This window comes from Triticum dicoccoides, chromosome 3B (genome assembly GCF_002162155.2).
Source record: "Triticum dicoccoides isolate Atlit2015 ecotype Zavitan chromosome 3B, WEW_v2.0, whole genome shotgun sequence".
Lineage (NCBI taxonomy): Eukaryota > Viridiplantae > Streptophyta > Magnoliopsida > Poales > Poaceae > Triticum > Triticum dicoccoides.
In genome coordinates this window covers 524,835,339-524,853,291 of record NC_041385.1, presented here as the reverse complement: position 1 = coordinate 524,853,291, position 17,953 = coordinate 524,835,339, and the positions used below count along the sequence as shown (strand labels likewise).

Genomic DNA, 17,953 nt, shown 5'->3' with positions numbered 1-17,953 from the left:
GGGTAAGAGAATTTAATAAGTATGTGTAGTAGTAGCCCCTGAGACTTGAAACAGTTGGCACAGCTGATTTAAGGATCATTAAATGCATAGGTTCTTGTAGAGAAGAATGCCCAGTTGTCTCAAGAGCTGGAGGAATGTAAGGCCCAAATGAAGGTCAATATTGCCGAACAAAAGGAATCCAAGAAGGCCTCTTCTGGTGATATTTTGTTTCCACCAGTTGTTTGTTCGGCATATTTTATAAATCTAAGGAGAGGTTCTGCAGACAATCCCGGAGAAAATCCGAAGACTGTGGAAGATAATGAGCCGCATCTGCGAAGTCAGCTGAAGGCGGGCGAACGCGTGCTGACGCAGAGTATTCAGGAGAAGAATAAGGTACAAGATGATAATATCCGACTGAGCATCGAATTAAAAGATGTTCGGGCTCAGCTCGCAGACTCCGTGAAGGAGAACCGGAGGCTTCGACACGTCATTTGTAGTTAGTGCTTGAACAAACTGTAGTATAGTTCGGCGAGGAAGCGTATTGACGGAGTTATGTTTGCAGGTATGCTGACGGGCCATCCTGAAGAGGAGATGCCCGGTTCCGCGGGCGATATGCTGCAGGAACTTTCACAACTGCACGAACGAGCTCGGGAGGTGATGCAGGGTATGGCCCAGGCCTTCTGGCCATCCGCTTCTCTGCCAGGAGGCATGAGCGAACTTGTAGAGATGCTCAAACGAGCACGGCGATGCTTCCAATTATGGAAGATATTGGCTTGCCGGCAAGGTGCGAGCGAAGCTTGGGCCATGGTGAAGACGCGATACGCCAAGGCTGACCCGAACCATATGGCTGAAGTCGGACCGGTGGGGTCAGATGGGCAAGAGATACCCATTAGCCCGGTATATGACCAAGTAGCGTTAGATGCAAAGTATTGCCAACATGATTGTAGGCTAGACAACCTGTTGGATAGTATAGAGGAAGAATATAGCCAGTCGATGTGACTATGTAATTAAATGGACCTATGTAGTCCCTAGCCGGATTGAAAAACATTTGTCATGGCGGACCTTTTCGCTTGAGCCCCCGGACACGACAGTTCGGGGTGTGTCTGAATACCCTCACAGTTATGAAAAACTGGGGTATGCGTGGAAACCAGGCATAGGGGTCATAAGTGCGTGAATAGACAAGTACCCAACTAGTTATGTTATATTACATGGATAGTAAGAAACATCTTCCAGTGAGAATAGTTCCGTTAGGGGTTCCTTTCACTGGGTACCCATGCATCGATGTGCATGTCCGAACTGCGCACAGAACCACAGGAAACAAAACGTCTAGGTATTTACGTTGTAATGAACGCGAACATCTTTTAGTCACCGGCCGAATATTCCCTTAAGAACGCTAGCTTTCGGCTTCACCCATTCTGAGGTACACATCCGGCTCAACCGGCAGTAACAATTGCAGAGGTGCTCTCCTTATGCCCTAGCCGAATTAACGGGAACGTAGGGCATAAACACAAGAGCCAGGCAACCCAGCATGGCCAAAACTTAAGTCATATCGATGCATATAATGGCGAAGAAAAGGCACATATGGAAAGAAAACGCATATGTGGCTGGCAAGAATCCATTAAAGTAGTTCTATTTAGCTTCCAAATAGGAAGCCCCCAGGTATAGTGTGTACGCATAGTGCGGCCGGAGCGATTAGGGCATCCGTACAGTTTTAAGGCTGTATGTTTAAAAGGAAAAAGAGGGCGAGAAGGGAAGGAAGAGAACATAATTGAAGATGCGGAGTTAAGGAGACGAACACTGAGCTCGGCACTAGGTGTAGAATCTTCCGAGTCTGGCCGCGTTCCATGGGTTCGGCTCGAGTCTGTTATCAGATGCACTGCACGGACGGTACGCTCCACCGGTAAGAATTTTATAAATGATGAAGGGACCCTCCCACTTGGGTTTGAGTTGTCCTTCTTCTTCTCGGGGAGGCGTAGAACTAGCTCGCCAATGTTATAAGTTTTGGCCCGTACTTCTCTGCTTTGATACCTTCGAGCCTGTTGCAGATAGAATGCGGAACGGGCTTTTGCGACATCACGCTCCTCCTCCAAAGCATCTAAGTTGTCCTGCCAATCTAGCTCGGCTTCCTTCTCTTCATACATCTGCACGGGAGGTGAGTTATGGATTATGTCGCAGGGTAGCACTGCTTCTGTGCCGTACACCATAAAAAATGGTGTGTATCCGGTGGTACGATTGGGCGTGGTCCGCAGCCCCCAGAGTAGGGAGTCAAGCTCCTTGTCCCAATGTGTGTCTGATTCCGTCAAGGATCATACCAGTCTGGGTTTGATGCCGCTCATGATGAGACCATTTGCACGTTCGACTTGACCGTTTGTTTGGGGGTGATAGACAGAGGCGTAGTCGAGCTTGATGCCCATTTTGCCGCACCAGTTTTTCACCTCATCGGATGTAAAATTCGAGCCGTTGTCGGTGATGATGTTGTGGGGGACGCCGTAACGGTGTACAACCCCTGATATGAAGTCTATCACTGCTCCGGATTCGGCCGTTTTAACTGGTTTGGCTTCTATCCATTTGGTGAACTTGTCCACCATGACCAATAAGTATTTTTTTTTCTTATGGCTTCCCCCTTTAAGGGGTCCGACCATATCCAGCCCCTAGACCATGAAGGGCCAAGTTATGGGGATTGTTTGTAGGGTGGTAGGTGGCATATGGCTCTGATTGGCGAAGAGTTGTCAACCGACGCAATGTTGGACAAGGTCATGTGCATCTACCCGGGCTGTCGGCCAGTACAATCCTATGTGGAAAGCCTTGCTCACAAGTGCCCGAGCTGTAGCGTGGTGCCCACCGAGTCCGGAATGGATTTCGGCTAAGAGATGCCGCCCTTCCTCTTCGGAGATGCATCATTGGAGCACTCCGGTAGTACTTTTCTTGTAGAGTTCTCCTTCGTGGACTTTGTAGGCCTTAGAACGTCGCACAATACAACGTGCCTCATTTTGGTCCTCTGGGAGCTCTTGCCTATTTAGGTAGGCTAAGAAGGGCTCGGTCCACGGGGCGATGACATCCATTATTTCGTGGGCCGAAGGTGTTATTTCAGTGGCAGAGCCTCCGATTACGTTAGATGGTTCAGAATCTGGGGTTGTGTTCGGAGTCGGACTATTATTGCCGGACTCCCCCTCACATACCACGGACGGCTTGAACAGCCTTTCCAAGAAGATATTAGGTGGGACGGGGTCGCGTTTAGCACCGATGCGGGCGAGGATATCGGCCGCTTGATTATTTTCTCTGGCCACATGGTGGAATTCGAGCCCCTCGAATCGAGCTAACATTTTGAGGACGGCATTGCGATAAGCTGCCATTTTCGGTTCCTTGGCATCAAAGTCTCCATTTATCTGAGATATTGCGAGGTTTGAGTCTCCGTGCACTTCGAGGTGTTGGATGCCCATGGAGACTGCCATCCAAAGACCATGCAACAGAGCCTCGTATTCGGCTGCATTGTTGGAGTCTGTGTATAGTATTTGGAGTATGTATCGAACCGTGTCTTCGGTGGGGGATGTCAGGACAACACCCGCTCCCAATCCGGCCAGCATTTTAGAGCCGTCGAAATGCATGATCCAATTGGAGTACGTGTCGTACTCTTTAGGGAGTTCGGCTTCTGTCCATTCGGCGACGAAGTCAGCCAGTACTTGTGACTTAATGGCCCGCCGTGGTTTGTATGTTATGTCCAATGGAAGGAGCTCGATAGCCCATTTAGCAATTCGGCCCGTTGCGTCGCAGTTGTTTATTATATCATTGAGTGGTACTTCGGAGGCCACCTTAATTGAACACTCTTGAAAGTAGTGTCATAGTTTTCGGGATGCCATGAAGACCGCGTACACTATCTTTTGATAGTGTGGGTACCAAGATTTGCATGGAATGAGGACAGTGGACACATAATATACCGGCTTTTGGAGTGGGAACTTGTGTCTGTCTGCTTCTCATTAGACGACGAGCACTACGCTTACAACTTGGTGTGTTGCAGCTATGTATAATAGGATGGGTTCGCCAGTATTTGGCGCGGTCAGGACTGGGTTTGTGGCCAAAAGTGCCTTTATTTCTTCCAGTCCGGCCGTGGCCGCATCCGTCCACTCAAGGTGTTCGGTGCGTCGCAGAAGGCGATAAAGAGGTAGTGCCTTTTCTCCTAAGCGGGATATAAAGCGGCTTAAGGCAGCCATGCATCCAGTTAGTTTCTGGATCTGCTTGAGGTATGTTGGGATAGCCAACTGTGACAGAGCTCAGATTTTTGCCGGATTTGCTTCAATTCCTCTATTGGAAACGATGAAGCTGAGCAATTTCCCAGAGGGTACACCGAAGACACAGTTCTCCGGCTTGAGCTTGACGTCGTATGTTCGGAGGTTGTCGAACGTGAGCCTCAAGTCATCTATTAAAGTTCCAACGTGTCTTGTTCTAATGACCATGTCGTCACGTAAGCCTCTATTGTTTTGCCGATTTGTTTTTCCAGGCATGTCTGAATCATGCGTTGATAGGTTGCGCCGGCGTTTTTGAGCCCGAAAGGCATGGTGTTGAAACAGAAGGGGCCGTATGGCGTAATGAAGGCTGTTGCGGCTTGGTCGGACTCCACCATCTTGATTTGATGGTATCCGGAGTATGCGTCGAGGAAACACAATGAGTCGTGTCCTGTGGTGGAGTCGATGATTTTACCAATGCGGGGGAGAGGGAAGGGATCCTTGGGGCAAGCCTTATTGAGGTCTTTGAAATCGACACATAGGCGCCAGGATTTGTCCTTCTTTGGTACCATTACCAGGTTTGCTAGCCGATCTGGATGTTTTATGTCTCTGATGAATCCGGCCTCGAGTAGCTTGGCTAGCTCTTTGTTGATGGCTTGCCGCTTAGGCTCTGAGAAGCGCCTAAGAGTCTGCTTGACTGGCTTGTATCCTTTCAGTATATTGAGGCTGTGTTCGGCCAGCCTACGTGGGATGCTCGGCATGTCTGAAGGATGCCAGGAGAAAATATCCCAATTCTCGCGCAGGAAATCTCGCAGTGCGGCGTCTATTCTGGGGTTCAACTGTGTCCCAATGGAAGCTGTCTTTGTAGGGTCCGTTGGGTGGACCTGGAATTTGACTATCTCGTCCGCGGATTTGAAAGAGGTGGACTTGGGTCGCTTGTCGAGTATCACGTCATCTCTGTCCACTGTGGCTCACAGCGTGGTCAGTTCTTCGGCCGCGAGGGCTTCTGATAATGCCTCCAGGGCTAGTGCGGCAGTTTTACTTTTGGCACGGAGTGCAGCTAGAGTGATGATTCCATTGGGCCCGGGCATTTTGAGCTTCATGTACCCGTAATGGGGTATAGCTTGGAAGCTCGTGAATGTGTCCTGTCCTAAAAGGGCGTGGTATCCGCTACTGAACAGGGCCACTTGGAATGTAATTTCTTCGGACCTGTAATTCTCCGGCGTGCCGAATACCACATCCAGTGTGATTTTCCCGCACATCGCGCTTCCTGACTAGGGATGATTCCCCTGAAGGTCGTGCTGCTTCGCTCAATGCGGCTCTTGTAAATTTCCATCTTGTTGAGGGTTTCCTCGTAGATGAGGTTTAGTCCGCTTCCGCCGTCCATGAGAACTTTAGTGAGCCGGAAGCCGTCCACGATTGGACTAAGGACCAAAGCGGCTGGTGCCCGGACTGTTCGGAATTGAGGTTCGTCTCTAGCATTCTAAGTTATAGCCGTGTCATTCCATGGATTTATTGTTGCCATGTGGCAAACTTCGGCGAGACTGCGTTGATCTCGCTTGCGTGTATTATTTGAGGCGAAAGTCTCGAAGACTGTTAATACCGTATTGTTATTTCCGGCGGGACGTTGCTCTGCTGTATAGTTTATGAGGAGATCCTCGCCGCTCTTTGCTACCTGCCAGAGTATCCAACATGCTCTAAGGCTATGTGTGGTCGTGGTATCCGGTGTGCTGTGAATTTTGCGTGGTCCATTGAGCCATTCCTCCAATACGGATCCACGCCTTGCCTCGGGCTTTGGTTTTTTGGTAATTGAATCGGGTAACTTACGAGAATTTGCCCTTTTAGTTCGGACGAAGGGTTTAGTGAGGGTCGGATTATCACAGAAGTTTGTTTGGGTTTTCCAAGCGCTTTCCATTGCGCAGTATTTCTGCACTATGGCCGCTAAGTCAGCAAAGTGTACTATGTCATGGCGACTTATAGTGTTGAGGATCCCTTTGTCCGTGCAATTTTTGCAAAAGAGGGAGATTGCATCTTCCTCGCGACATTCCTTGACCTTGTTTATCACAAGGAGGAATCTGGCCTAGTAATGATGTACTGTCTCTTGGGGCTCTTGTCTGATATGCGAAAGATTGAATAAATCTGGGTGGATGGGTGGTTTTGAATCCGAATCCTGACCCAATCTGAGACCCAGGGGCAAATAAGCTTCCGAGCTTAATGGCTCGAGCTCCCAGATGTTGCCCAATTTCTTCGGACCGCCGCCCGACTCTGAATTCGGGGTTTGGGTCATGTCCTTCCGCGAGCGGGTGTCCAGCTCAGAAAGCTCGGAAATCCGAACATAGTTCGTCCTCAAAATAGAGGGAGAATTCGTACGATGCTCTTCCACTACCGCTATCTCATGGGTGACCGGCGGAGAATAAATCTCCCTTTGGTCGGGTTTAAGCCTGATCCGGTCAGAGTCCGTAGTGATGCCCAGGGCGGCGATGCGATCCAAGAGCTCATTAAGGGAGGAGAGCTCCATTGGGTCCATTTGTTCGGCGAGTTCCGAATCAACGTGGAGGCTGTTTTTGATGACCTGAGAAGTCATCGTCGGCACGACAGCCGATCGGGCGGTTATGACGAAGCCGCCCAGCCGGAGGGTTTGGCCTGGGGCTAGGGATCCCCCAGAGGTGATGCTGTCCTTGAAAATGATACGAGCCATCAAGCCTTATCGCGACGACACAATGGAACTCTCAATGAAAGCACCAATGTCGGTGTCAAAACCGACGGATCTCGAGTAGGGGGTCCCGAACTGTGCGTCTAAGGCTAATGGTAACAGGAGACTGGGGACATGATGTTTACCCAGGTTCAGGCCCTCTCGATGGAGGTAATACCCTACTTCCTACTTGATTGATCTTGATGATATGAGTATTACAAGAGTTGATCTACCACGAGATCGTAGAGGCTAAACCCTAGAAGCTAGCCAATGGTTATGATTGTTCTTGTCCTATGGACCAAACCCTCCGGTTTATATAGACACCGGAGGGGGCTAGGGTTACACAGAGTCACTTACAGAGAAGGATATCTATCATCCGAATCGCCAAGCTTGCCTTCCACGCAAAGGAGAGTCCCATCTGAAAATGGGACGAAGTCTTCAATCTTGTATCTTCATGTCCAACAGTCCGGCCAAAGTATATAGTCCGGCTGTCCGGATACCCCCTTATCCAGGACTCCCTCACCCGTTACAATTTATCTTATCAAAAAACTATCTATTACCTACAATTTCAGTACTTGCAGAGAATACCTTAAAACCGCGTGTCATTTCCTTCTGCTCCTCATTGGGTTCGACACTCTTACTTATCAGAAGGACTACGATAGATCCCCTATACTTGTGGATCATCAAGACTCTTTTCTGGTGTCGTTGCCGAGGAGTGTAGCACTTTTGGTGAGTGGAACTTGGTAAGGAAACATTTATATAGTGTGCTCAAATTTTCTGTTACTAGTCACTATGGAAACTAATCCTTTGAGGGGCTTGTTTGGGGCATCTTCGCCCTGACCAGTAGAGCAAAGAGTTGCTCCTCAACCTACTGAACCTACTGAAAATGTTTACTTTGAGATTCCTTCGGGTATGATAGAGAAACTGCTAGCTAATCCATTTGCAGGAGATGGAACATTGCATCCCGATTTACACCTTATCATTGTGGATGAAGTTTGTGGATTATTTAAGCTTGCAGGTATACTCAATGATGTTGGCAAAAGGAAGGTCTTCCCTTTATTTTTGAAGGGAGATGCATTGACATGGTATAGGCTGTGTGATGATACGGGATCTTGGAATTATAAATGATTGAAGCTGGAATTTCACCGGAAGTTCTATCCTATGCATCTTGTTCAACGTGATCGTAATTACATATATAATTTCTGGCCTCGCGAAGGAGAAAGCATCGCTCAAGCTTGGGGGAGGCTTAAGTCAATGTTATATTCATGCCCCAATCATGACCTCTCCAGAGAAATGATTATTCAAAAAATTTGTGCTCGTCTTTCTCTCAATGATCGCAACATGCTCGATACTTCCTGTGCTGGTTCGTATATGCTGAAGACTATTGAATTCAAATGGGACTTATTGGAAAGAATTAAACGCAACTCTGAAGATTGGGGTTCCGACGATGGTAAGGAGTCAGGTATGACACCTAAGTTTGATTGTGTTAAATCTTTTATGGATACCGATGCTTTTCATGGATTTAGTGCTAAATATGGACTTGACTCTGAGATAGTAGCTTATTTCTATGAATCTTTTGCTACTCACGTTGATCTCCCTAAGGAGAAGTGGTTTAAATATAATCCTCCTGTTGAAGTAAAAGTAGTTGCACCTATTACAGTTGAAGAAAAGACTGTCACCTATAGTGATCCTATTGTTCCTACTACTTATGTTGAGAAACCTCCTTTTCCTGTTAGGATAAAGGATCATGCTAAAACTTCAACTATTGTTTGTAAGAGTAATACTAGGACTTATACACCTCCTGAGCAAATCAAAGTTGAAACTAGTATTGCTATAGTTAAAGATCTCTTGGATGATGATTTAGATGGGCATGTTATTTATTTCTGTGGTGAGACTGCTAATATTGTTAGACCAGATACTAAGATACACAGACCTGTGGTAGGTGTGCCTGTTATTTCTGTTAAAATAGGAGATCATTGTTATCATGGCTTATGTGATATGGGTGCTAGTGCTAGTGCAATACCCTATGATTTATATAAAGAAATTATGCATGACATTGCACTCGCTGAACTAGAAGATATTGATGTTACTATTAAGCTTGCTAATAGGGATACCATTAAACCAGTTGGGATAGTTAGAGACGTTGAAGTCTTGTGTGGGAAGGTTAAATACCCTCCTGATTTTCTTGTTCTTGGTTCCCCACAAGATGACTTTTGTCCCATTATATTTGGTAGACCCTTCTTGAACACTGTTAATGCTAAGATTGATTGTGAAAAGGATGTTGTCATGATTGGCTTGGATGATATGACTCATGAGTTTAATTTTGCTAAATTTCGTAGACAACCTTGTGATAGAGAATCACCTAGTAAAGATGAAATAATTGGTCTTGCTTCTATTGTCGTGCCTCCTACTGATCTGCTAGAACAATATTTGCTAGACCATGAAAATGATATGTTTATGAAAGAAAGAAGGGAAATAGATGAAGTGTTCCTTAACCAGGGACCTATTCTGAAACATAACCTTCCCATTGAATTTCTAGGGGATCTCCCTCCACCCAAGGGTGATCCCGTGTTTGAACTCAAACCATTACCTGATAATCTTAAGTATGCTTATCTTGATGAAAAGAAAAATATATCCTGTTATTATTAGTGCTAACCTTTCAGAACAAGAAGAAGAAAGATTATTGAAAATTCTGAAGAAGCACCGTGCTGCTATTGGTTATACTCCGGATGATCTCAAGGGCATTAGTCCCACGTTATGCCAACACAAAATTAATTTGGAGGAAGGTGCCAAACCAGTTAGAGATCCTCAACGACGATTGAATCCCAAGATGAAAGAAGTGGTAAGAAAGGAGATACTAAAGCTCCTTGAGGCAGGTATAATTTATCCCGTTGCTGATAGTGATTGGGTAAGCCCTGTCCATTGTGTTCCTAAAAAGGGAGGTATTACTGTCATTCCTAATGATAAAGATGAATTGATCCTGCAAAGAATTATTACAGGTTATAGGATGGTAATTGATTTCCGTAAATTAAATAAAGCTACTAAGAAAGATCATTACCCTTTACCTTTTATTGATCAAATGCTAGAAAGACTATCCAAACACACACATTTATGCTTTCTAGATGGTTATTCTGGTTTCTCTCAAATACCTGTGTCAGCGAAGGATCAATCAAAAACTACTTTTACTCGCCATTTCGGTACTTTTTCTTATAGACGTATGCCTTTTGGTTTATGTAATGTGCCTGCTACCTTTCAAAGATGTATGATGGCTATATTCTCCGACTTTTGTGAAAATATTTGTGAGGTATTCATGGATGACTTCTCCGTTTATGGATCTTCTTTTGATGATTGCTTGAGCAACCTTGATCGAGTTTTGCAGAGATGCGAAGACACTAGTCTCATCTTGAATTGGGAAAAGTGCCACTTTATGGTTAATGAAGGCATTGTCTTGGGGAACAAAATCTTCGAGAGAGGTATTGAAGTTGATAAAGCTAAAGTTGATGCTATTGAAAAGATGCCATGTCCCAAGGACATAAAAGGTATAAGAAGTTTCCTTGGTCATGCCGGTTTATATAGGAGGTTCATTAAGGACTTTTCTAAAATCTCTAGGCCTCTGACTAATTTATTGCAAAAAGATATTCCTTTGTCTTTGATGATGATTGTGTAGAAGCATTTGAAATACTTAAGAAAGCTTTGATCACTGCACCTATTGTTCAGCCACCTGGTTGGAATTTACCTTTTGAAATTATCCGTGATGCTAGTGATTATGTTGTATGTTCTAGGGCAAAGAGTTGATAAGAAATTGAATATTATCCAGTATGCTAGTAAGACTCTTGATACTGCCCAGAGAAATTATGCTACTACTAAAAAAGAATTCTTAGCAGTTGTGTTTGCATGTGATAAGTTCAGACCTTACATTGTTGATTCTAAAGTTACTATTCACATTGATCATGCTGCTATTAAATATCTTATGGAAAATAAAGATGCTAAACCTAGACTCATTAAATGGGTTCTCTTGCTCCAAGAATTTGATTTGCATATTATTGATAGAAAGGGAGCTGAGAACCCCGTTGCAGACAACTTGTCTAGGTTAGAGAATGTTGTTGATGACCCACTACCTATTAATGATAGATTTCCCGATGAACAATTAGTGGTCATTAATGCTTCGCATACTGGTCCTTGGTATGCTGATTATGCTAATTACAGTGTTGCTAAATTTATACCACCTAGTTTCACATACCAACAAAAGAAAAAGTTCTTCTATGATTTAAGACATTACTTCTGGGATGACCCACACCTTTATAAAGAAGGAGTAGATGGTGTTATTAGACATTGTGTACCTGAGCATGAACAGGAACAGATCCTACGTAAGTGTCACTCCGAATTTTATGGAGGACACCACGCTGGAGACACAGCTGCACATAAGGTATTGCAATCCGGTTTTTATTGGCCTACTCTCTTCAAAGATGCATGTAAGTTTGTTTTGTCTTGTGATGAATGTCAAAGAATTGGTAATATTAGTAGACGTCAAGAAATGCCTATGAATTATTCTCTTGTTATTGAACCATTTGATGTTTGGGGCTTTGATTATATGGGACCTTTTCCTGCCTCTAATGGATATACACATATTTTAGTTGCTGTTGATTATGTTAAGTGGGTAGAAGCTATTCCAACTAGTAGTGCTGATCATAACACTTCTATTAAAATGCTTAAAGAAGTTATTTTTCCGAGGTTTGGAGTCCCTAGATATCTTATGACTGGTGGTGGTTCACATTTTATTCATGGTGCTTTCCATAAGATGCTTGCTAAATATGATGTTAATCATAGAATTGCATCTCCTTATCACCCACAGTCTAGTGGTCAAGTAGAGTTGAGCAATAGAGAGCTCAAATTAATTTTGCAAACAACTGTTAATAGATCTAGAAAGAATTGGTCCAAGAAACTTAATGATGCACTATGGGCCTATAGAACTGCTTATATAAATTCTAAGGGTATGTCTCCGTATAAGATGGTTTATGGAAAAGCATGTCACTTACCTCCTAAACTTCAACATAAGGCATATTGGGCTATTAAAGAGATCAACTATGATTTCAAACTTGCCGGTGAGAAGAGGTTATTTGACATTAGCTCACTTGATGAATGGAGAACCCAAGCATATGAGAATGCCAAACTGTTTAAAGAAAAAGTTAAAAGATGGCATGACAAAAGGATACAAAAGCGAGAATTTAACATAGGTGATTATGTGTTGCTATTCAACTCTCATTTAAGATTTTTTGTAGGAAAAATTCTCTCTAAGTGGGAAGGTCCTTACGTTATCGAGGAGGTCTATCGTTCCGGTGCCATAAAAATCAACAACTTCGAAGGCACAAGTCCGAGGGTGGTGAACGGTCAAAGAATCAAACATTATATCTTAGGTAATTTAAACCAATAAGGATGCTAGCCGACCCTCCTTCACAGAGCTTCCCCGGATTAGCACATTCATGGCCGTTGGATCATCTTTGACTTTCGTTCTGATCGTTCGATCGTTTGACTGTTAGTAAAAAAAAATCACCATATGGTTATTTTTATCGGCCAATGACCGGTGGGCTCGTCCCTCGCGTGGATTGGCTGGGTCAGCTGTTTCCGTGTCCGCGAGGGATTCGCCAACCACTCCGCACCTGCCGTGCGCTTGACGTGCAGAGCGCCCCGCGCCCCCTCCAGGACCCCACTCTCTCCTCCCCGCTCCCCCTCTCCCAACCCTAAAACTTTCCCCCCAGTCCCCCACAGCCGCCTCCCCATCCGAAAAGACAAGGCGGCTCCCAAGCAGTGGATCCGGCAGCGCTGGCTTCTCCTCTCCTCGCCACCGCTGTCCACCCCTCCTCATCTCGTGAGGACATGGAGGGGAGCTTCTCTGGTGGCGGCGACGACCTGCAGTCAAAGGGCGACGGAGGCGGTGCTCGACTCGGTCTACATGAGAGAGAGAGAGAGAGGATGTGAGGGAGAGAGAGAAGGAAGGAGAGGAGGATAAAGAGAGAGAGGAAATAGGAGAGGGAGGTGTGGCGGCGGACTGGAGAGGGTGGGTGGAAGGAACGCCACCGGCTCATCGTTGTTCACACCGCGTGGTGCTCGACTCGATCTACATGAGAGAGAGAGCGAGAGAGGATGAGAGGGAGGGAGAGAAGGAAGGAGAGGAGGATAAAGAGAAAGGAAAGAGGAGAGGGAGGTGCGGTGGCGGACAGGTAAGGGTGGGTGGAAGGAACGCCGCTGGCTTGTCGTTGTTCACACCGCGCTGGAGAAAGAGGAGAGGGATGTGCGGGGCCAGATGGGAGCGCCGTTGGCTCGTCATCGTTCACACCGCACTGGGCCAGAGATGCTTCTGTACAACGCTCACGTCTGTAGGTCCCTCCTTCATTCCTGTTGCTTCCCTCTTTTGATTAGCTGTAACTGCATGTTTGGGTCAGTGATATGCCTGTTGCCGCTGGGCAGTACTTTAGGCAAGCCAACCATCCAATTTAGTCTCTATTAGCACAAGGAGAAGTGCCCATGTTGGCTTTTCTTTTTGCAGATTAGAACAATAATCTACATTAGTCGATTTGTGGGTATGTTGAATATGATATTTAATGAAGATGGTCATTCTTGTTGTTCAGAGTACACAAGTGGTTGCCCATGAGGCCTCCTCCTACTCGGCTTATTCATTGAGGTAGGATTTTGATTGTCTCAATTTGTCGCTTCAGTTCCACATTAACCATGAATTGTTGTGTGTAAATGCTCATATCCCGTTAAGTTCATGTGTATAAATCAAGTGGGTTGAAGTGTGTTGTGAATTTCCTGAAGAAATTCACATGCATGGTGTGGATTGTTGAGTTTGCTTGGTTAACAGAATGCCATGCCTATGTAGATTGGCAGGGGGAAGGTCCAGGGTGAAACCTTCAGGAGGGATTTGATGTTGATATTGTTTCAGTTTGCAGATGGAGGATGTGATTCCAGCAAGACAGAGACGATGGCGATGACAAGTGAGATTTATGTTAAGGAGTATTAGCATATGCTCACAGGATCACTGGAAGCTTATAAAGGTATCTACAATGATTGTTGCTTTCTTATCGACACATCATTGAATTATAATTATTGGCAGTAAGAGTACTTGTCTTTTCATTTGTTAGAAAACATAGTGTACCTTTATAATCATAATTATATGCAATGATCCATCATGTATTTTTGTTTAAAACCGCAACCCGTAATTGTTTGATGTCATGAAATGTCTATATATATTTTTGTTTACATTCTTAAATTAGCCTCCATACTATCTGCATTGTCATGGTAACCTTGGTAGGTCATAATATGTAGATCGATAATCCCGGTTCAATTTGAGCTTTCCATGTGATTTTTTACCTGAATTTTAGGATCACAATTTAACTTAACTTAAATTAGTTGTATAGTGCCAATGGGCGTCATCTGAAGCTAATAAGATGTTGTTTATTGAAGAACAACCCTTGCTACTTGCACAGTACGTGAAAAGCACACTAAATAGATTAAAGAAATCATACATGACTGTGATTGCATTTGGTTGACGCTTACGTGTATTTCTCATGGGTAGACCAAGGGCGTAATGATCTATATTTCAGGTCCAAGCTTTCAATGCATTTTTTATCTATTTTTCATGTCCCAATGATCATCTGCAAGGCCGAATTATGCCATTGTTGATGGTGCACATGTATGTTGCATGGTAAACCCAGTATTGGCCCTCCTTTCAAGCTCCTTTGTTCATCCTAGAGAAAATCCTGGAAAATACGTCGGAACTATCTTTTAATCTTCCAATAGTGTATTGCTACGATTATATATATGGATACATCATATCGATGTGTCTAGAGACCTAAAGCCGAGTTAAGTGCCAAACTGGGGACTGATGTCATAACTGCAGATGGGCTTTATTCAGCTTTTTTTCTTGCCTAGAATGATGATGTTTGCAGATGGGCTTTGTTCAGCCATAAGAGCTTATCGGTTCAGCCTGCATACTTTTGCTTCTTCAGTGTACTGTGTCTGAGGAAAACATTTATTTTGTTTCCTGTTTAAGTGAATTCATGGCTGAGATGGACGAATTTCTATTGTGTGGGCTGGAGGTTCTTTAGTTAGGGCACTAGCACTACCTAAGCTTCCATTCTGGTAAAATGTATGACATGCCTGATGAGCATGCATATCTATATGGTTTTGTGGACACCGATTTAGTTCCACGCCAGTTTATTTCCAGCAGTTGGTCTGCTTCTTCATAGAGATTTTATTAGTACTACATTAAATTAGAAACTGAATGTGTGCTTCTTTCACCTTCAGTCTGAACATGACATTGCCTTATTTGTGACATAGGTGGAAATTAGCAAGCAAGCTACAGTCGATGCATGGATGACCAAGTTTACTTATTACTTTATGAAGATGATGATTCCTGCATGTTGATTGTGCTTCAAGGTATAGCTATTCGTACCTTACAAAATTATAATGCTTTTATCCTAGGACCAAAAGTTTGATTCATAGATAGCCGAAGAACTGAGGTTTTTTACTCTCTGTCGTTGCAAGGTCGAAGAGGATGGGAGGAGGGGAAGTGCGCTGTATATTTTGTTATGCACACCTTTCTAAACTATACTTGTCTTCTTAACACATGTTCATTGTCCAGTAGAAGCTGTAGATTTCAGCGTACAATAATTCCAAAACGGTAGAAGGTAAGAACCATGTTACACATGATCCTTTTGTGTTTTCTTGATTTAAAGTAGCATGTACCTGTTAAACTTGGAGATGATTTTCGTGGTGTATTTATAAATTATCAGCCAAGGTTATTCCTTCAGGCAATTTTTTCTTCCCTGAAGCCTAGGCATATTGGTTGGTTGGTTGGCTCTCTTTACTAGCACGAAGATAACTACTATGTGTTGCTTAGTTATTAGCGGATCGAGTGTATGAATGATCTTATGTTCACCCAGACTTATAAGTTTCTAAATACTAGGCTCTTGGGACTTATTTCTAAGGGTTAGTTTTTTTCTGGATTCATGTACTCTGGTGCTACAACCTAGGTAAAGCTCCTTCACAATAGTGTTTTAAGCTTAAATTGATAACTCAATCAAAGTTAAAGCATTAGGCTCTCTGCTCTGTGTACGGCCCAAGTGTTCTACATAATGCTTTATATAGTCCCAATGTGACTTCTTTGTTTTCTTAGCGGTCGGTGATATTTAATATTCAGTCAGATCTTGGAGGAAATGAAAAATATGCGAGTGTGTGTGCATGTGTATGTGTGCGTGTGTGCGTGCACACGTGTGTGTGTGTGTGTGTGTTTGTTTTCTCCTCTTTTGGTTTTAGTGCAGTAGGTGAAAGTTTATGTATAGTCAAATTTAATTGACTAATTGGAGGGTTCATATATCTGTATGAAAATAAGCTAATACAAACGCAAAATTGTTGAATGCATTAATCTTCGTTCAGTGTGTGACCCATAGTTAATGCACATTCTTGCATTAGAAAGAAAATGGATAACCTTCTGAAATGCTAAACTTCCTAGAACTTCTCTTTTCATAAGAAAATAAACTGTCAATGATGTGAATAGAAGCACCTGTAGTACCACTGACCTTTGGCAACCTACGTGTCGTGCCTCCAAGGCAGGCCATGAGTGATGGCTGCCGTGATGTCAGCCTTGCAAAAAAAGGGCTTTGTTGACTGATGGCTAGCTATAGTTTGTGTTTGTTGTTTACATGACAGTTTTTTAACCATTTGACCTATCTTTTATAGACGGTATAGTTCACAAAAACTAAACTTTTGATAGAAAGTACATGGGTTTATAGTAGACCATTCTAGACCATATCTCTTGAATACATAGTTTATAATATTTTCTGGTTTTAAATACTCCCTCTGTCCCAAAATTCTTGTCTTAGATTTGTCTAGATACGGATGAATCAAGTCACATTTTAGTATTAGATACATCCGAATCTAGACAAATATAAGACAAGAATTTTGGGAGGGAGGGAGTATATGAGAGTGCCCATCTTACTTAGTGGCAATGCTATGCTTCAGAGTATACAATGTTTTGCATACCAGTATAATTCATAAGTGGTTTTTCGTATTCAGGTGTTACTAATATGGTGAGTGATTTAAGGGGAGGCATGGGGAGAAGAGCAGTCCAAATGGTGGATGGAGCATGTGACCTGTTGATGTTAGTTTCCATTTTCGGAAAGAACAAATTTTCTATAATTTGAGTGTATGGTGATGTGTTAAAGTCAATCATTTGGATTCCCAACTAGACCATTGTGTGTGTTCTTTATTTCATTGTGCATTGATAAAATATTTCAGTGCCCGTGTGCACCAAGTTGAATTTTGAAACAGATGAGGGGACAACACTGCATAAGGGAGTTTACCCTTCAGGAATGTTCTTGTTTGCTGTTGTGATTAATAGTAGGAAATTTTATACCTATAGCAGAACAGTTCCTCAAGCTAAAGTCTTATGTAACGTGTAACATCTGAACTTTGTTTGTGCTAACAACTTTCCCACTCTAAAACGCCATGTTGCACAAGGTAGGTGTTTTGGTTTTTAATTCAGGGAGGTGACATCAATTATGGATTTGATCTCCAAATGTGTTTGAACATAATTAAGTCAAGGAAGATATCACGTCATGTCTTTGTGATAGAGTTGTATGACATATACCTTGTGTCATTTGGCTCTATGTTACATGAATAAGATAACAAAATATGCATGCATCCCTAACTGGTTGCTAAAACCTACTTCTACTAGCAAAGTCAAATATTTTCAAAACACTTTGGGTTTCACGTGGTCTTTGCGCTTTCTCAAACATAAAGTTATTGAAAAATGCAAATATTTGTGATGCGCCAATGGTATTAAATCAAACTCTGCGCCATTTGGCTCAGAGATAAATTAAAAAGTGTGTGTACATCTCATTGTACACAATAGTCTCCATTCTTTTTTTATTAAAGGGTGTAAATTTTGTTACTAAACCAACTAAACACATGGATTTTTTAACGCACACATGGATTCAGTGGGTCTCTGTATTATATGTCCTTGCAAAATCAAACTATTTTCATCGACAACATGTCTTTAGTG

The 17,953-nt window shown here is 43.5% G+C and overlaps 1 long non-coding RNA gene across 2 annotated transcripts; it reads left to right on the top strand.

Moving 5' to 3' along the window:
• The first annotated feature begins 12,556 nt into the window (after positions 1-12,556).
• On the top strand, positions 12,557-17,345 carry LOC119276885. Of its 2 annotated transcripts, XR_005136836.1 has the most exons (6): positions 12,557-13,265; positions 13,518-13,570; positions 13,832-13,943; positions 15,229-15,327; positions 15,436-15,578; positions 16,966-17,328. It is a non-coding gene; the product is annotated as an uncharacterized LOC119276885 (long non-coding RNA). The 2 variants fall into 2 exon arrangements; XR_005136835.1 differs by having other exon boundaries at positions 15,436-17,345.
• Positions 17,346-17,953: the final 608 nt, after the last annotated feature.